At 40.6% G+C, this 20,344-nt stretch overlaps 1 protein-coding gene across 7 annotated transcripts in view; it reads left to right on the forward strand.

Annotated features, from left to right (window-relative positions):
- The first annotated feature begins 10,853 nt into the window (after window positions 1-10,853).
- The window catches only part of VSNL1 (visinin like 1), an 89,168-nt gene continuing 79,677 nt past the window's right edge, over window positions 10,854-20,344 (forward strand). For 2 of the 7 annotated variants that reach the window (XM_054179876.1, XM_054179875.1), the window contains exons 1-2: window positions 10,854-10,999; window positions 11,566-11,687. The gene's annotated coding sequence lies outside the window, so the exon portion shown is untranslated. The remainder of the gene's footprint in view (window positions 11,000-11,565; window positions 11,688-20,344) is intronic. The other 5 variants (XM_054179877.1, XM_054179878.1, XM_054179879.1 and 2 more) reach the window with 4 other exon arrangements.

Raw genomic sequence — 20,344 nt, forward strand, 5'->3', positions numbered from 1 at the left:
GCTACTTAAAGTAACTAAGAGGCAGGTAAGTAACAGCCTAAATATTTTACAAGCAAATTTTGTAAAGAAGACAATAAATTATTTAATACATGAGACTAGGCAGTAAATAATATAGATTTAACATTGGGGGGGGGGGGGTGTAGTTGCATATGCAAACAAATTACATACATACATATATATATGTGTCCATCCCAATTTCAACAACTCGGATAGACCATAAGATAATTTTTTCAAGAGAAACAATAGATTCTCAGTTACACTGCTGTTCACATTAAATTAGACAATACACTTATTAGTGTATCATTAGTTTAAAATTGTATCAGAATGAATTATGAATTACAGGCTGTTGTGCAAAGACAAGGAACTTAGAACACAACATGACATTAAAATCCAAGCCATTTCTTTCTTAGGATATTGTACCTGAAAAGGTCACCCTGCTTAAGAAAGAGACCTAAACTGCAAGGCCTTTCACCATGTAGCTAATCATCACCTCACTAACCCAAGTTAAATGTCCAGGGTGGGTGACTCTTATCTAGATGGTGATTCATCTAAGTCTCTAAGAGAGAAAAGATGTGTTGCCATGTGGTGGTATCACCCCAGCTACAGAGTTGTAAAATAATTTGCAGTAGCAGCAATTTATTTATAATAAACATTGAATTAAGTCCACTTATTTCAATCTAAACTGCTGAAAGATCAACATGCTGCAGTCCAAGAACTAAATCTGCAATTGACCTATTACCCATTTTTACTGAACTTATCTAAAAGATAAGATTAGAACCAGAGTACTGATTAGCATATTATTAGGCTCAAATGATAGCACATGGACTGGATCTCTTGATGTATTTAAAAATGCATTACATCTACAGAAGTGGAAATGGAATCTAAATTAACACAAATTCAACAATGAAGCAACTAGGTCAGCAGTGTAGATCCCACAGATTTGAGCACCAGGACTGCCATTTTTACAATTAGTAGTATTTCTTATCAGCTGGAAAACTACAGGGTGCTTTATGTGTAACCTAATTTAGGGCATCTGCATCTGAGCTAATCACTCGAGGTTCCCTTTATAGACAGTGGGAAAAATAGGTGCTTCTGGGTTGATGTTAAATCTCAAGCACTTCAGATGTTTAGGGAAAGATAAACAACTCAAAATTCATATTTGTTTCAACCGACTATACTGGCAACACAGTGTGGTTGACTCAAATCCAGAGGACTACTCTGATGTCTAAATTCAGTTAAGTGAATCTCAGCCCCCAAGTTTGCAATCAGATGCTAATCATTTGAAAAGTACTAAAGTAGTGCTTTAGAAATGGCTTGAGAGAAAATAATGCAACAAAAGACTGTATAATGAACTCTATTGAAGAATGGAAGGTCAAGAACTTTCAAAAATGCTGCTTATAGGAAGCAGCTAGAGCAAGAGGTAAATAAATCTGGACTCAAGGATGCATTAGCATGACTATCCAATTCCTGGAACCTAAGTATCTCATTCTGGATTAGGTGTCTCTGTCTGGAATAGCATTATGAAGCGCAGACACATCTCTTGACCAACAAGTGTTCTTCTATTGAATGTTAACCAATAGTTAAGCTGTCGCTTTTCCACTAGGCAAACTCAGCAGGATCTCAGGGGGAAACATTATCTTCACTGAGACTGATCTTGCAATAGACACTTAAGACTGAGCTGTCTGGGCTTCCGTTCGAGTTCCTATATTGTGCATGCCTTCAGAGTTGGCTCTACTCAGAAAAGAGAGCAGAACACACTCTTCACAGCAAAAGGAATATGGTACTACTTACCTCCTCTGTCTTTTCCCTTCATAGACAACTAAGTAAAAGCACAGACACTGCATGTTGCAATCAACTTCTGTAAAGTTCATGGCTAAGGTAAGGAAAAAAATGTGAAGAAAGGATCTTTCTTACCCATATACACCACATAAACACATATGCATCCTAGTATATGTGCACAGGGTATGATGAATCTTTGTCTAACAATGTATGCCAAAGAACAGTAAAATGTGTCTAAATAGGTTTGTTGTGTTCTTAGACCTACTCAGTTCTTGTTTAGTTATGTGAAAATTACTTATGTTCAGATTTTTTTTAATGGGAAGATACTAGCTCTTTTGACTCAGTACAGCCATCAGGGAAACCCATTTTCCTTATAAAATTCTGGGTGACAAGTGTATTGTAGATACATTTTTTTAGCTACTCATCTAACACTTCTGATCTGGAGAGACAAATTATTGCTCAAAACCTCAGGTCGAAGGAATCCAAAGGCACACAAACGGTGGTCTTCCACAAGGGGGTTACAGCATTGGTGGATAAGGGGAAAACAGCTGATACTACCTACCTGCACTTGTACAAAACATTCATCACTGTCCTGCACAATAGCCTTGTATCTGAATTGCAGAGACATGGATTTCTCAGAGGGATCACTTATTGCATAAAGCATTGGCTGGATGGTCATACTCAAAGACTTGTGGTCAATGGGTCAAAATCAAAGCAGAGACCAGTGACAAGTGGTATTCCTCAGGGCTTGGTACTGTGACCAGTGACATTTAACATCTTTGTCAGTGACCTGGGTAGTAGGATTGAGTGCATCTTCAAAGAGTCTGACTACAGCACTGTGGTGTGATGTGGTTGATGCATTAGAGGGAAGGGATGACATTCAGAGGCACCCTGACAGGCTTAAAAAGTGGAGCCATGCAAACCTCATGCAGTTCAAGTTTAACAACGTCAAGTGCGAAGTCCTGCACCTGGATTTGGGCAATCCCAAGCACAAATAGAGGCTGAATAAAGAATGTATTGAGAGCAGGTTTGTGAAGAAAGACAGGAATGTTGGTTGATGAGAGCCTCAACATGATCTGGCAATGTGCATTTGCAGTCCAGGAAACCGGCTGTATCCTGGGCTTCATCAAAAGTAGCATTGTTAGCAAGTTGAGGGAAGTGATTCTGCATCTCTATTCCTCTCTTGTGACACCCCATCTGGAATACTGCATCCAGGTCTAGGGCCCCCAATATACCAGGGGTATGGACCTGTTGGAGTGAGTCCAGAGGAAGCCCTGAACCTGATCCAAGGGCTGCAACACCTCTCCCATGATGACAGTCTGTTAGTTGGAGTTGTTCAACCTGGAGAAGACAAGGCTCTGGGGAAACCTTATACCAGACTTCCAGTACCTTGGAAGGGACTACAAGAAAGATGGAGAGGGACTTCTTACATGGGTATGTAGTGACAGGACAAGGGGTAATAGCTTTAAACTGAAACAGAGTAGATTTAGATTATACAACACAAAGAAATTCTACACTATGAAGGTGGTGAAACACTAGGACAAGCTGCACAGAGAAGTTGTAGAAGCTCCATCCTAGGAAGTGTTGAAGGCCAAGATGGATGGGGCTTTGAGTAAGCTTGTCTAGTGGAAGGTATGCCCACCCAGGTACCAGGGTTGTAACTAGTCGATCATTAAGGTCCCTTCCAACTCAAACTATTCTGATATTACAGGAAGTAAAACATACTCAGTATTTCCCTAAACCTTATTAAAGCTGATTAAAAGATACTTTAAATACTGCTAAGTTAAATATATTTTCTAAGGCCTCTATTAGTTTCTGGGTTTATTAAAACTCATCCAACTCAATATTGTTTCCATTTCTTTGCTCTTCAGGCTGTGGTACAGTGTTACATTAGAATACGCAACCCAGTTTGCAGCACCCTGCAGTCATACAAAAATGAGCTAGGGGCAGTCGTTTTCTTGCAGTGAGTTGGTTTTAAATCAGTATCAACTTACTCAAAAATTGTGATCAATAAAGAATCTGAAAATTGGGGAGAAATTAACTGCACATTGTACAGTACTGTATAACATGAAATCAACTACCAAATTGTTAAAAATAAATAAAACCCCATTTTTAAAATGAAAAATATATGCAGAAAGTACACTTAATTTGGATAAGCTAACCAAGTGTATGGAACTATGCATGAATAGTTTCCATTAATCTCCAGATATCTCAGGCAACCACAAAATAATAAACATAGCTAGAAAAGTTGATAATGCTTTAGACAACAGTTCTGTGAAGCGTCTGCTACATTTGTTTGTAGAGTTCTGGGTTGCTACATAATCATTTATTTATGATAGCTACACCAGACTCTTCCTCCTTGTGCTTAGTTTACTTGTCTATCAATGCAAAACAAATCACTAGAGCAAGTAAAAATACTAAAATTCTCTTACATAAGATAATAAGCCACATTTAAACTTTAAAGTATAATATGTACACAGCTACTCTTTCTTACTCTTTGGTACAGTCTTACTCTGGGAGCAACCAGTTTTTGGGGAAGAGGCCTTGTGTTCCAAATGATGGGCTATTCAGTGCATCAGAGAGCATGGTAGATTTCTGGGATGAAGAAGTAAATAATGACTCAGGACAGTCATGCAGGGACCTGAGAGGAAAGGCAGAATGGGTGGAAATTTAACAATAAGAGCTAACCACAGGGTTTCAAAAGGGAGTGGAAGCTGTTCACGAAGCCTTGGGAAATCAAAAACACTGGGATAGCATTTGATGTTGGGCTAAACCACCTATAATAAGTCTTGTAGATACAGGTTTTCAAGCTCTGAAGAGTTTTAGGAGGGAAGTTCTGAGGACATCACCCCTCTTCGTCCTCCGAGGATCACGTTTAAATATCCATCATCACATGTATACCCCAAGTGATCCCTGAAGTCTGACTTAGGGGGAAGTCCCTTGAATTCTGCAGCAAGTATACATGGGGATGAGATATGCTATAGAATACTTGTTTACAAGCTTAAAATAAGTGGTTGGGGGTTTCCTTGGTTTTATTTTTTTATCAGATAAGGAATGAAAATCAATACAGTTAGCTTAGTATTAATATTTCTTATATTTGTATATTATGTAATTTAATAAATGTTTCTAAATCTGCATTTTCAAATATATGGTTTTCAGTGAGGCAATACATTTTTCACCACCAAATGTGAAAAACAGGTTATGTATTAATGGTATGGGTGAAAATTTTTTTCACATATTTAAAGCATAGCTAACTGTGGAAATCACTGCAACAGGAAGTTACAGAATTCACTGATAAAAGTTACTTAACAACAACAATTTTGTGACTAAGGAGCTCATCGGTACATGTATCTTGATTGAAATGTATACTCCAGCTCTACATGTTCCTACTTGAAATTACGAGCAAGGGAGGTGTTCCCGTGAAAGAAACACTGTGTAACTGCTTTGCTTCTGACAAGATTCTAAGCTGACATCTCTGATACCAGGTACCAGACTAGATGGTGTGCAATCTTTTTGGGGAGAGAAACAGCACCGTGGTTTTGACAAATAGAGATGTTGGCAACTGCAAAGGATGTGTAGAAGCCTGCCACTTATGGGCTGACACAGAAAAAGATGAGCTAGTGTTATAGATGGAAAGATTTCATTGCAAATGGAATTATAAAATATTTTTTCAATGTTTTGTTTAACATCTCTTTTCTCTGATGAGCATTTCTGTCTGTTGGTTTTGAACTTTATGTCCACTAGCCTACTTTCTGAGATGCATCTCCAGTCTTAGCAGTACATCCTGCTCTTGTGATTATGGTCCAAGACTGCCGATTTACTGCTGCTTTCTCAAACAAAATTATATTAAAAAGTATTACTTCTGAAATACAGACCATTATAAGAAGTCATCATGTCTCACAGTACAGTTCAATTATAAAAAATACCTACAGGTTTCTCAAGGTTTGAGTACATTTTGTCCATAAGCAAGCAAACAGTCCTGCTGCAACCTTTAATTTACCCTCCCCATCATATTTTAGTAGAAAGTACATTCATATCACAGCACACAAGTGTGTTATTAATCATACAGAGCCTTATGACAAACATTAATAATAAAAATAATGACAAAAATGCAAGCAAACTGAATCAGATAATCTGGTGTCCAAAATAGGTTAGATAGCACATTGTTTGTTTTGATGTGTGTTAGTAAAACTATATATTTCATTATAATAAACCTGCTAACCTATCTGAAATTTGAGACCCTTTCCTTTATTTCCTTTCTATATGGGGGTTTGGTTTTTTGTGGTTTTTTTGGTATAGCTGCATTCAAAGTTTTTACACACATAATATTTTAGCTGAAGACAATCTCTTGCGGATCAAATAAGCAAACACAAATAATCAAACAAAGCCTTCTTGGAACATCTCAAGATAACATGACCATTTTGACTTTACAGGAATTATTTTGTATATGCAAGAGATCTGCCTTGAGCTAAATGGCAGCGCAAAGCGCAATGCTATGTTTAGGACCTTTGAAGGAAATGAAATGCTTCTGAGTTTTGTCATTCCTATCCTTCTAAACACCCATTATTTACTTGAAGCTTGTATTTCTCAGGTCCAGAATGTCAACCTTTTATTTCCACTTGAGCAAATGCCTCACTCAGGAACAACTGGAACAGCTTCTGTGGGAAACAGCCTACTGGAGTGAAACCTGGGATTGTGCCATTTAGCTTTAGAGACTTCATTTAGATGCCTAAAGTGAAAGATATTTTTTCTTGACTCTTGGTCCAGGTTCCTGGTCTGAATCACCCTGTCAGGGATTCCTTTTATTTTTACTGACATCAGAGGCAATGAAAGTAAATAGGCAAGTAATTTACCTATCAGATGTAGGTATCTAAAGTTAGGCATTTCATACACTCCCCAGTTGTGACTGTATTACACAACACCAGGGATGATGTTACATAAATGGTGGAGTTTTTTTACATTTCATTCCACAAGCCTGAGAAACTGAAGTCTAATACATAATCTCATTATTAAAAAGACTGAATGATAAATTATTTGACCTAACACATCAAAAAAATATGTATACATAAAATCAAAACATTCAGAACGAAAAAATTATTAGTAAAGGACATTATGTTTTATCTCTATTTTTAGGGACATTATTTTTAAAAATGAATGAGAAATGAACATGAAAGACAATACATACACATAAAAATGTAATTTTCCGATAATTGTATATGGTACATTAAAGAAGCAAGACAAGCTACTGTCATTTTGAAGAGGATAATCTCCCACTCATTGTTTGCTTCTGAGCATCAAGAATTTCACCCTTTTCCAATTGCAGCATGTTGCAGTAGCTTCATTTAATCACAGAGCCTTGAAGCAGCTCCCTTCTGCCAATCCTTGCAGCCGCATTGCTGCTTTCAGTTCCCCATATAACAGACAAGTATATTTCAGCATGGAGAAACTGTATGAAGACAACAAACACAGAAGAGAGAGGAAATAATTCCTGCAAAAGGCCTGGCAGAACAGAAAGTGCACAACTACAGATGCAGATATAGACTCAAATTCCTTCTCATTATATTTGTTCTGCTGTTGATTCTTGTAAAATAGGTATGCAAATATATTCTTAGCAAGTATTGAGTATAAAAGGAAGAGGGGGAAAGTGTGACCCCTGAAATGGTATTCTGCAGTTAAACTGGTGTCTGTAAAACAGGAGGTCATGCTAAAGAAAATAATAAAAAAAATCTCATTACCAGTAAGCTGCCTGCTGAGATAGTGACTCCTCTCAGAGGCTACTGTGTCTTTTAATATTGAATTCTCCACGCTGGAGCAAAGAAGGGAGAGAAAAAGGGAGAGGAAGGTCCTTGATTTCATTAGATTTTGGATTTCCCTCTGGAGATGCCTATCTATCTCCCTTGACAAGATCAGAGGCTTAGGGCATTGCTTAGCTTCTTTCAAAAGCATAAGCGGAACACTGAGGATTCAAAGCCTAAAGAAGACCCATGCAAACCATGGGTACCAACATGTACCATCACTTCTGTGCTATTCATTCATAAGCTAAGAATCTTATATTTACTGTACATTCTGATGTTAGATGAAGACTTTGAGTCATATCCCAATTTTGTTTAAATTGCAGCATCTCCATTATGAGCAATCTGTTCTTTAGTTTTGAAATAGATTTGAAGTTGCTAAATGGAAACAATAAGTTTCATTTGCAAAATCCAACTGTATAAGAAGAAAATGAAAGATCCAATATCTATATGATAAGTAAGTGCAGTGAGTGGATGTAATTCTCCACAGTCTAAAATACAGTATTATCATCTACACAGATCAAAAATTAACATTAAGTGGCTGAAAATGCTAATGGTCTGAACTGCCAAACTTTTACATCCAGCTTCTTACAAAAGCCTTCAGTAACTGTGTGCCATGTAGGACAGCACAGTGTAAGACATGTCATAATAGCACAATTGTTGATAATGTCATTACCTCGTTAATCACAACACAATGCATCATCTAATAAGCAAAATAATTAAATTGTTGATTTACAGCAAAATGAAGCTGTTTCGTTGGCATTTTGGACTAAGCAGTAATACTACGAAAGGAGAGGCTTTATGTAGATTTACTTTTCAAACAGGATTTTGTATTGCATTGTTACTGTGATGTAATAAATGAGAAAAATAAGACAAAGCTTTCCAGAATAATACCTCAGAGTACTTGTGTTTTTGAAAGAGCACCATGTTTGCATGCATTTGAAAACAGTGTCTCTGTAATTTTGGTTTTATACAGAATTATCTACAAGTAGAGAGGGAAGGTCATACTTGAAAAAAACGTAGATAGTATCTTCTGTTTCATCTGGTTTTGGGGTGGGTATGGTTTGGTTTGGTTGTTTTGGTTTTGTTTGTTTGTTTGTTTGTTTGTTTGTTTAATAGTAGATGGGAAATCTGCCACTAAATCCAATGGGAAAAAAAATGACATATGAAAGTCCTATTTAAATGTGGTTTATCCGCAATGTTTTACAATTTGGCCCACAATTTTCACTTTTTATGGGCAAGAAAATGTTCAGCATCTTTTTTGTAAAGGATAACCCCCAATGATATTGAAAAGCATGTCATCTACAAGTGCCAGACACCTAGCAGACAACCCTAAGCTAGCATTCAATAAGCCAGCTGAGATCTTGTTACCTCAGTAGCTGTGAAAGAATGAATCAGCAATACCCAAGTAAATACCTGGTCTAACAGTCAACATGGAGCTCAGCACTCCTGTAGCTACACTGCTGCCAACAGAAGAGTTTACCATGAGATCAAGTCATGCAGTAACTGCGATATGGACACAACTGAAACAGGTCACATAGAATTAATGTTGCACTGTGATGGTAAAAGACAAACTTACAAAGAACTGAAAAAGAGAGACAGAAAATATGAAGGAACAACATGGTTATAACTTACCAAGTTGATGCCACAGCACTCTAACTTCCATTATGATAAAGATTATTCTCAATGATCTGGCAGGCCAAGCAAGCAATGAGGTAGCAAAACATGAAGATGACAGAAAACAATTTAAATTAATCAGAACAATTAAACCAGGAATTTCAGAGATACTCAGTTAAGTGAATCATCTCCGGATTGTTTGTGCAAAGTCTGGTATCAACCTAAATTTTTAGCATATTCAGGCTGCATTGTTTGCACATAATCAAAATATGAGGATTAGGCTCGAGGTGAGGAGAAAGTTCTTCACAGAGAGAGTTGTTAGCCATTGGTATGGGCTGCCCAGGGAGGTGGTGGAGTCACCGTCCCTGGCGGCATTCAAGAAGGGATTGGACATGGCACTTGGTGCCATGGTCTAGTAGTCATGAGGTCTATGGTGACAGGTTGGACTTGATGATCTTTGAGATCTTTTCCAACCTTGTTGATTCTATGATTCTATGAACTGAGGAAGTGGAATGCACAGGGAAATTCCACAAAAGCATTAAATCTTAAAATTATTAAGCACAAAAAGTAATTGTATGTGTGAAATTGGTGACTTTTGCTCATCACACAAAGATAACTTATGAAACTGCCTGCATTAGCAAACTGAAAATATTTCTGCATTTGTGCAACACCTCGCACATGCATTACAATTGAATTATCTGGGCATTTCAACAATAAAATAAGAATTTTTACCATCCATCATGTATTATACAATCTTATTGGGTTTTTTAATTTATTCTGTAAAAATGGGCATGGCTTAATTTAGGCAGTCTCTTTTTATATATGCAATTATTTTGCTCCCCTTTCACCTCCTTGGTGTATCCGTCTGCTTCCTCTAGCGTTACGCTTAGGACATGCTAAATATGCTTAATTTATGTATTGTAAACAGAACATCTCATGCATGAAAGTAAACATTTATTTATGCCTTTGCCTTAGAAGGGGCCTACCAATTAGTTATGTGCTGCATAAGGTCTAGGGAAAGAGCCTCAATCTTCACTCCTGCCAGCACAGCAAGCACTACAATAGCAACAACAGCAACGGAAGGGCAACATCAGCTGCATTAGTTTATTGATGGGCATGATCAGTTGAGTTTTATAGCAAATGGATGAAGAACATTATGGAAATTAACATTAATATCCAAGCTGTTGTAAGAGGTTTGTAAAAAAGGGCCACCAATAAAAGATGGTGCCTCCACACGTAAGTGATGGCTACAGGTGGCTGGCTCCATGCATAGGGTACCGGTGCCACAACACTAGGGTCGGCCCCCCTCAGACCATCCTGTCCCTCTCCTCAGCCTTCCCACGGGCCTCTGGTCCCCAGTTCCGCCCGCCCTGAGGCATCCCCTCTTTCTTCCCGCCTTTTCGCGCTCCTTCCCGCTGACGCCACGTCCCTAATAACAGTGCCCACGCTCTCTTTTCTTCCTTCTTTCTCTTCTTCCCTCGTTCCTCCTCTCTCTCCCGCCTTCGTTCCCTCTCTCCCTCATTCGCTCCCTCTCTCCCTTCTTCATTCCCTCTCTCCCTCCCTCCCTCAAGGCCGCGCGCATGCTCCGGGCGCGTGCGCGTGGCGGCGCGTGGCGGCGGTCTGCAGTGCGGGCGGGCGGGCGGCGCGCGGGGCGGAGCGGGGGCGCGCGCGCGGCGGCGGCGCGGAGTGAGCTGCGGCGTGAGCGGCGGGCGGGCGCGCACCGAGCCGCCGTCCCTCCGGCCCCAGCACCCCGGCGGGACCTCGCGGCCCAGCGCCCTCCTCCGCACCGCGGACAGCTCTCGGCGCCTTCTGTAAGTGCGCCTCGAGTGCCGGCGGCGGCGCGGGGATAAATCGGGGGAGGGTGGCCCCGGGATGGCATCCGCCCGCCGGGCGAGGTGCGGGCGGGAGCACTTGCCGGAGTGCCGGTGGCGGAGCTGCCCGGCTGGCAGCGAAACCGGGAGGGACGATGCTGGCTGGGGTTGCCCCACACGGAGCTTTTCCTGCCGGGGTTGAGGCGCGTCGGGGGCTGAGGAGGGGGCTGCCGGGAGCGGTGTGGTCAGCGCGGCCGCTCCTTCGCGCTCGGGGATCATCCTTACCGGGAAAGTTAATAAGCACGATCGGTCCTCGCTGCTCCGTATGCGGGAGTCGTTGTTTCGCGAGGGAGATGAAGGGAAATTGTGTCCGCAGCGATTCGCCGTGAACTGTTGCGAGATAAGCGACTGAATCGCGCATCGATCCGGATATAAATACCGACAACATCAAAAGGAAACACTGATCTGTCGCTTAACAATTTGCGCTTGGAAGTGTTCTGGTGAAAGTGGATGTCGCTGGCGTGCGTGTTAAAAGACATAGCGCAACGGTCCTTATTTTTTTCCAGTAGGGAAAAAAGACCGTGCGAAGCCGAAGAGCAGGAGCAGTCCTCGCAAGGTCATCACACCCACTGGGGAGGCAGAAGTGCTCCCGATCCTTGCGATCGCGTTACTGGTATTCTTGCTGCCTGTAAGAAATGTTTTTAATTTTATTATTATTTTATTTTATTTAACACGCGAGCTGTCTGCAGGACATGCCTCAGGTACCGTTTGCGAGGGAGTGCGCTCATCTCGCCCCTCCAGCGCGGAAGGTGCGGGGCGGAGGTGCCGCGCTCCTGCTATTTACTTCGGCATCAGTCGGAGTGAAAATGAGAGGTGGGAGGAGATTTTACAAAAGCTTATGTGCGATCCAAGTCATTTCCCACACGAAGGCGTGAGGAAGAGGAGGAGGGAAAGGAGACGACGGGAGAGAGAATCTCATTTCCAGAGATCAGAACAAAAGGAGTAGCAGGTTGAGGCAGATCGTGAGCTTTGGGGGGGGGGGGGGAGGAAGCGAGGCGTTTTCCGCGCTGACCCGAGCGGAGAGGAGTGCGGGGGCTCTGCAGAGGCCGGGGGCTGCGCGGCTGCGGAGGGAAGGGCGCGGGCGGGGGCCAGCCAGGCCAGCGCAACTTTGCGCGCAAGCACTGCTTGAATATGAGTTGGCCGCCTTGGGAGGATGTGCCGTGTGTGCGGGGGCGAGGGGTGCCTGCCGGTGAGGCGGTGGTCTTCTCCCTCTTTTTCCTAACGGCGTTGCAGCGGTCTTTAGCCCCCGGCCCCCGCTGGGAAGAGCCGGATCCCGGCAGTGCGGCGCTGAGGGAACGCGCTGAGTACGGCGCTGTGGCGGGGACGCTTCCCCAGTGCGCGGGTGCCGCGCCGGGACACGGAGCGATACGAGGTTCCCGCTGCCGGCTCCGGCCGGGGCTTGACGTGGAAGGCATCCCCAGCGCCGCATTGCCTCTCGTACAGCCCGCTCCCATACATCCCCAGTCTCCCCGCCCCACGCTTTACCCTCTGCCGGGTTGCCTGTGCCGCCGGCTCTCCCAGTGGAAGGCTTCCCCCGCCCCTCCCGGAGGTGTCCCCATCCCCCGGAGTGCCCCGCTCTCCCCACTGCCCTGCGGGGAAACACTCCCTTCTCAGCGAGCAGCTCACTCCCATCATGAAGCCACCTGCACAGTTCCCCGCACACTCCCTCTGCATCGTGTCCTCAACCCCGCGAGCCTTTCCTCTGCTGGAGTGTAACCCCCGGACGGTACTCTCCAGCCTTTACTTCAGCCCAGGTTGGCTGTCATCGACGTGTGGAAAGCCAGCAGGCGATCGGGGGGAGAAGGAGGGGAGGGGGCCGGTCTTACGCAACTGCAGCGCCCCCCGCCTCGGGAAGAGCTCTTTCGGAAGCTTTTCTGAAGTGGGAAGGGGCTCTCCGCCTTCCTAGGGCAGGGAGGGGGAGCCCGAGCCCCTCCGTGCAGAGCTCTCGGGCCAGCCGGAGCTCCCGCCCTCTGCAGGGGTACCAGCGCGGGGAAGCCGCGCTCCCAAATCCCGCATCGTTTGAAGCGGAGCAGCAAGGCCGGGGAAGGGGGGCGGCGATTACCTACCCCCCGGGCTTTCCGGCTGACAAGGAAACCGTGTGGATAGCAGGGTAATTTTAAAATCTGCCCTTTTAATTGACATTAAAATGTGATTACTTGCACACCAGAGCCTTGGCCAATTAGCAAAAGGCCAAAGGTATGAATAAATTCCATGTTACTGTACAGATGTTCCTTTAACAAATTTTGAGAGATACAGGTATTCTAACAATTCTGCTGGCAAAGTATTTTTTGCAATATTTTGTAGCAAATGTTTCTGTGCATAGATGTTATTTTTCTTCATATGCTGGAAAGTTAAGGTCTAAACTACCTCTTCATGAAGAAGAAAAGGATGTACCTGTTTACTAACCAGACTATGATGGAACAGATTCTTCACATTCAGAGAAAAACAAGTATGTGAGGAAGTTCAGGTTTTGTAAAATACATATCCATTAGCGCTTCCAGAATGCATACTAGTGGTTTGTTTCTATGACACATTTTCACACTCACTAGTTTTCACTACTGCCCTTTTGCTTGCTAGAAGGCCTTTTTCTGTCTGAAGAACACAGTTCACTTAACATCAGTTTACTTGAAAGGTCTTCTAATACAGCATTAGAACAGCACTGTTCATTTCAGATTTGTGAACTGCAATCAATTTTAATTAAAAATTCAATTACATTTTGCTTCTCCATTCAACCAGAGCATGAAGTAGTCTGGGCTGATGCTTCTGTCAAGGAAAAATAAGGAAACTTATTCTTAATTTTCATTATGTTTTTCTGCCTTTTAATTAAGGATTGAATACTTACCTTGTTGGGCTGAAAAGGAGTTAAGCCACCAACTTTTTTGACATAAAACTGCATTAGTTAATCAGTTTTCTAGATTGCTCTGTCTTCATGCCCCATGCATGCATGTACCTGTACACAGAATTACATCACTGTTTTTTCAACGTGCCTTCTGTTCTGTAACGTCCAGCTATTGACAGCACATCAGCTGTGTTGTCCAGCAGTATCTACCTCAGACTATCACAGCATTACATAACCTCACAACTGCAGAGCACACGCCAGAGTTGTCCCCACTGCTGGCAGTCCCATTGTACAGTTACCCATGTGCACTCACCTGATGCAATGTACCAGAACAGTCATAGTTGATAGTATAGTACCAACTAGAAAACAATACACTCTGGTCAGAATGGTATGGCCAAATCATAATAGGTGTGATGGCGTAGGGTGAGACAGGCAGAGCACAGCAAAACAGAAGGCTGCCCCTTCAGACTGCAGAAATTGGGCTGGCTGTGTGGGATGAAAGCGATGCAATGAAGCTGGCTTTGCTGCTGTTTGGAAAAGGCACCACATGTGTCCCAGAGTGCAACATCCTGCTGACTGCAGTGTGTCTGGGGACATGCTGGGGATCCTGGTGTGGCTAAGACTCCAAGACATGAGGAATGGGCTGCAGTACCATGCTCCCGCAGCTCCATTTGTCTTTTCAGTGTATTGGGATGCCATAGCATCTTGACTTGCCTTTCTGTCTTCAGTATTGCAGTCAGGATCTAAATGTAAGAATATATAGTGCTTTTAATGAACACATGAATAGAATGAACTTTGTTAAGGGAGCTTCCAAAATTGTTTATTTTTCAAGCTGTTGTCCTGGTTCTCAGTTTTGGAATTCTAATTTTATGTCTGGCTGCATTGTGCATTCCTGAAATTTTGTATTATGTCTGTGTGTTGTGCTTGTATTTTAGGTGTTCAGGACTGTAAATTTTGCAGATTTCCCATAAAATCTCATCAGATAATTCTGGCTTATCCTTTAATTATGTATAAAACAGCAATGTACACTAATTGAAGTCAGAGCTAAAAAACGTAACATGTGATAGTTGATTTTTTAAAGTACTTGAATTGAAACACATAGCACCATGAGAAACTGTGCACCTTGTCTGTGATGTCAAATGTTTTCAGTGCTGGCCATTGTCCCTTTGGTTTTAATGAGTATTTTTTACCAGTGTTGATTAGGGCTAAATACCCTTTGTCCGTTAGAGTGGTCTAAAAAGACACTTATTTCAGAGTAGTTTTGATTGCCAGTAGATTTTGCACTTTCCTTTAATTTTCTCTTACACTGTTAGGAAAGAGCAACCGTGTGGTCTTCCTCATGCCTCATTTTGTCTCAGACTTCACTGTAATGAGCCTAGACTTGGACCCCATTTTCTTGTGGGTCCCCATTACCTGCATTTGCATACCTTTCGCCATCCTATACATCCTTGTCCCTTTTCTTCCTTTGGAGTGTAATTTTGTTTTACTGTGATCTTTGTGTGCCTTAATTACATCTTTGGATTGCTTATCTCTTTATTAATTACCTTCTTCACTATTTCCCTTAATCCTTGGGGAAGATGATGACTTCCTCTGTAGCTTTTCTGTGCGACATCACTGAAAGCATTGCCTGATACTGGAGTACAGCACAAATAGGGAAGGCTGTGAACACACCTAGTGTGGTAAGATGTAAGCTTAGATCCAGATGGGCTCCCATCACAGGGAGGCGCTTTATTACCTCAGCACCAACTATTGTCTTTATTCATAGAAAGACTCTTGAATTTTATACTATTGCTCTGAGAATAATAGCTATAATCCTTTTCAGATATAATGGAACAGCTGATAAAAAGGGTACTTGTTCTTGGAGTACAAAATCTCTGGGCAGTGCTTAAAATCCATATTGCTTTTTAAGTTATGATTTAAGTTGCTGAGAATATATATGTATTTTTTCAAGTTGTGATTTAAACGCAGTGCATTCCATGATTTTGTGATTATCCACAGGGTCTCTGCTTTCAGGAGCTTTTCCACTCTTAGATATGAATATGACCCAGAGGACAATAATACACAAGTAGGAAATTAAAGCAGATTATTAGAGATGGTCTCATAGCTGAGAGTTGTAAAAAGTAAGTAGTTTCAAGGAGGCAGCTGAAGGAGGGGGAAAAGTAGAAATCACTTGATACTCAATTTCACTGCTGTGTTTATAAAAATATTAAGCTATTTTTCTTCATGATTATTCCCCTGGGGATGGTAAGGAGCAGAATATGTTTTGTAAAAGAACTTGTAAAACCACTGTTAATTAAAATAAACAATATTTGTTGGAAGTGAGATGGCAAACACGTCTTTTCTTGGACTAAACATGGTGTATTCCAAAACTCTGATATCAAGGACAAGGGAAGGTGTATTACAGATATTGCTGAAGATCTACCTTGACCAAACCCCATTAAAACTTCTTTTCAGTCCCAGACTGTACAAATTTAACAGACCATAGTATAGCTTCCTGAATTTCATTGTTTTGGAAGATCAAGAGTTTATGACATTCTTGAGTTTTTCAGTAGCCTATGATTGTTGAAGTAATCAGAAGTGATAATTTAAAGTAATCAAGTAGCTATTTTAAGTTAATAAAATACTTTTCTACTATGAAGATAAAGAATTTGAAAATCACGTTATCATCATAAAGCCATGTGAGGGTGAATATCTACACAATCATCATTACAAGAGTCTAAATTGAGGTGTGGGAAGAAAAACAAGCTGTAATGATGATTTTTACAGCTTTTACACTAATATATATATGAGACATTTTTATTAAAATGACCTTTATTCACTTTCGATGTAAAGCAGATTTAATTTTAAATAATTGATTTCAGAAGGGCATCATTGTTTTTATGCAGCTCCAGTATACAATTTACCAAAGACCAGAGGAAAAAAAACCAAACCCAAAACATTTTACCTATTTCTTGTTTGCTGACTTAGACTATTTTGAAGTTCATTGATGAAAAGGCATACAAAACCTGAGATCCATGGTGGTGAGACTTACAAATGCACTCTATTTTTTTTTTTTTTTGTTGTTGTTGTTGTTGTACCAGGATATTTTCATAGCATAGTTTAGCATGAGAAAATAGAGAAATTTGGTTTAACTTGCAATGAGTTGAATCAAGCAGAATAATAACAGCCAGTGGGATTACCTTGATTGTTCAAACTTTGATGAAGAATATACTGTCAGAACTGTACAAGTCAAAACATGTACTCAGGAAGAAAACAGGCTGTGATGAAAATTTACAGAGCTTTTAGACCAATAAATATAAGGCTCAAAACCTTTTGATGAAAATTACTTTAATTAGTTTAAACTTGTAGCTAAATAGGAAGTTGTGTTCTAGAGATGAAAGCTTTCAGATTCATAAATGTTTAACTTTACAAGGGAGAATAATGAGAATTTTGACCAAGTATCTATCACAGTCTATAACATTTGACTTGGCAATAATTTCCTGTTCATAAAACACATACATATTTTCGGAAGGCAAAAAAAAAAAATCAGCCTTGATTTAAGGATCACAAATAACGGAAGATTTATCCCAATTCTCTCTAAGCTTTTCTGATAGTTATCCTTAGTGCTAAAACGTATCATGGTCCTGAACTTCATTACCGACTCTTGAGCCAATCAGTCCTTGTAGTAATTGAAGGAATATTAATCTTACGTAGGTCAGCTCTTGAGCCAGGTGAGTGTAAAGTACCTTTGACTTGATTTTAGTACCTAAAAATAATTTAACAAATTTCCAGTATGTTACTTTTTAAATAAAAGATTAGTGTTCCACTTGGTAGAAAATATTTTACTCAAAAGTAGATATTAAATCATTCCGTATAAGATGGAATTAAATGCCACTGAGAAGAGCTGAGTATTATCCTCTTTGTGGACTGCAGTTGAGAATATCTGTGTATTAAATTAGGCTTTATTCAGAATGGAGTCTTCTAAAATTAGAATGTCTTGTTTATAAAAGCTCTTAGAATACAGCATATTTCTGTGTACTCTTATCTGCTATATTTAGAAATACAAAGTAACCAAAGGCTCTTAGAGAATGAAAATTACTAGTAGTTTGAATTTAAATGGTTTTGTTTTTGAATAGAAGTTGGTGTATAGAGACCCCAAATCTGTGAAATTAGTGAAAGTGAACATTTTGGCAAGGTCTTAGCACTGAAAATAAAATCAGCTCATATAATGGATACCACTGCGGAAAGATACTGGTGCAAGTATAGATAATATCCAGCTCATATCCACTTGATATTGCTGTAGTTGATTTTCTTTCATATATAATGTTTTTAAAGCACTCATTTTTCATTTTGTATGTATATCTTTTTCAAATGATTAAAAACGGTGCCAGCATTCAGAAATGGTTTTTAAACCCTTGTTTTGAATTGCATAAAAGACTTTCAGTTTGAAAGTATGATGGCTTGAAAAGGAATTCTAGTTTGATGCATAAACATTGGATCATACTGACAAATTTTACAAACTAGACTGGTTTATAAGAGAGGACTTTATTTTCAAACGCATGGTAACAAAGCTTGACCTGTATTTCTCACCTGTTTTTTTGTTTGTTTGTTGGTTTGGTGGGGGTTTTTTTGGCATCTGATTAGGTAATGTTAGTACTCTTGGATCTGATCACATCAACCAAATTGTAAGATCAAAGGAAGCAATGTGCTGCAGTAGGCATGGAATCAGATACTTGGCATTCATGCAGAATGACAAAAATTCAGAATATTAGCATGTGGGTTTTTTTGCCTTGAAATCAGAATATTAGATGTTTTACCTTGTTAAATTTTTATATTATGGATCCTCAAATGAGGAGAATCAGAGAACGACAACTTGTTTTCCCTGTGTAAGTACATAAAATATGCCTTCCTCCTTCTGTCAGTGAATTTCTAATGATAGATACAATGATAGTACTGAAATGCCAAATTGCTTAAGAGAAGTAGCTTCTCAAGATCAATTTTCATCCTCAGATATTGTAAGTAGATTACTTCATCATTCTTCATCAATAACTTTTGTTTACAAGAGTTTTCTCTTACTATGATACACATGGGATGTGTGCTTATGTATTTAACTCAAAGGCTATTTTTTAAGTTGGTTTAATTCTTGGCTGGGGAAATAGGTGGGCTGGATGATGCTTTACATTTTTCTCAGGTGTCTGCCACAAAGAGGTGCTACTGGCACACAGTTCAATAAGTAATATTCATTTCCCCCGTGGTTTAAGAGGTGATCATTACTCATCCAGGCTTCCAACTGTTACATGAGAATGTAATCCTGAAGTGTCAGTATGTACTAACTTGCCTTATGACTTATGTCATCCTTCAGCCTTTACTGACCCCTTCTTCCTCCCTCTCTGACTCTGCTTTGGTCTTTGATTCTGCTCCAACAGTCTCCTGTTGCTTAAGAGTCTCCCTCTCCTTAATGATACCTGGCTGTGTGTGTTTCACCATGGTGGATGCCTCATTCGTTGTGCATTTTAGCTGTGATTTTGTGTTTGGTTTTTAAACCGTGAGCTTTATTAAAAGGGATCTAGCCTTTGTACATGTTCTAGAGAGTGCAGCTGTATGTACACTGCTGAAAGGCTAAATATTTATTACAGTTTCAACAACATCTAAGAGATACTGTAACTACAGCTTGTGCAGAAAGATAGGTGCATATTCAGGGATTTCATGGAGTGACTTTGAACTAATCCATGGCAGATAGCAGAGTCTGAGTCTCTCTTTTGCAAACCTAATTAGGATACGTTATTCTGGAGGTTGTGAATTAAGTGTGCTAATATACTAAAACTAGCCCTAAACCAAATGTATGATGTGCCTGCACCGAGCCCGACACAGGAGTACAGCACTTAGCATGGCTTATGAAGTCAGGTTTTCATCCTGCCCTTGAGCAGATTGTACAGTGTGTGCCACATTCTGCTTGGCACCAGTGGGGCTGTTTGAAGTGGCAAAGCCAGTGAATGAAAAGATGGCTCAGGGACATGCTCTGCTCCAGCTGCAGGAGCTGCAGTGTGGATGCACCCTAGAACACATTCTAAACAACTGGGTTTGTATCCAAGGAAAGCTGGAGTGGTATTCTTGGAGTATATAAGTCTTTAAGAAGTCACGGTATTTTTTGAACAGATGTTCAGTACAGCTGTGTTCTTTCTGTGTATCTGCCTGCTTTGTCTCTTGAATCATTCTCTTCAGTGCCCTAACTCCCCAGATCTTTGTGCAAGCCCCAAGATACAGGTTCTTGTAAATCTGCATAGTAGAAGCACAGCCTATGGATTCTTTTTTTTGTAATGTTGGTGTAGGAGGATGTGATATAGAAGACTGAAAATGTTACAACAATTAGCATAATATACTCTGTATTTTGTATTTCTAAATGCTGTTGTCAATGGTCCTCCTATCAGTATGTACATGATGTCTACGTTGTTAATTAGCCATGACAT

This window comes from Dryobates pubescens, chromosome 3, assembly GCF_014839835.1.
Source record: "Dryobates pubescens isolate bDryPub1 chromosome 3, bDryPub1.pri, whole genome shotgun sequence".
NCBI lineage: Eukaryota > Metazoa > Chordata > Aves > Piciformes > Picidae > Dryobates > Dryobates pubescens.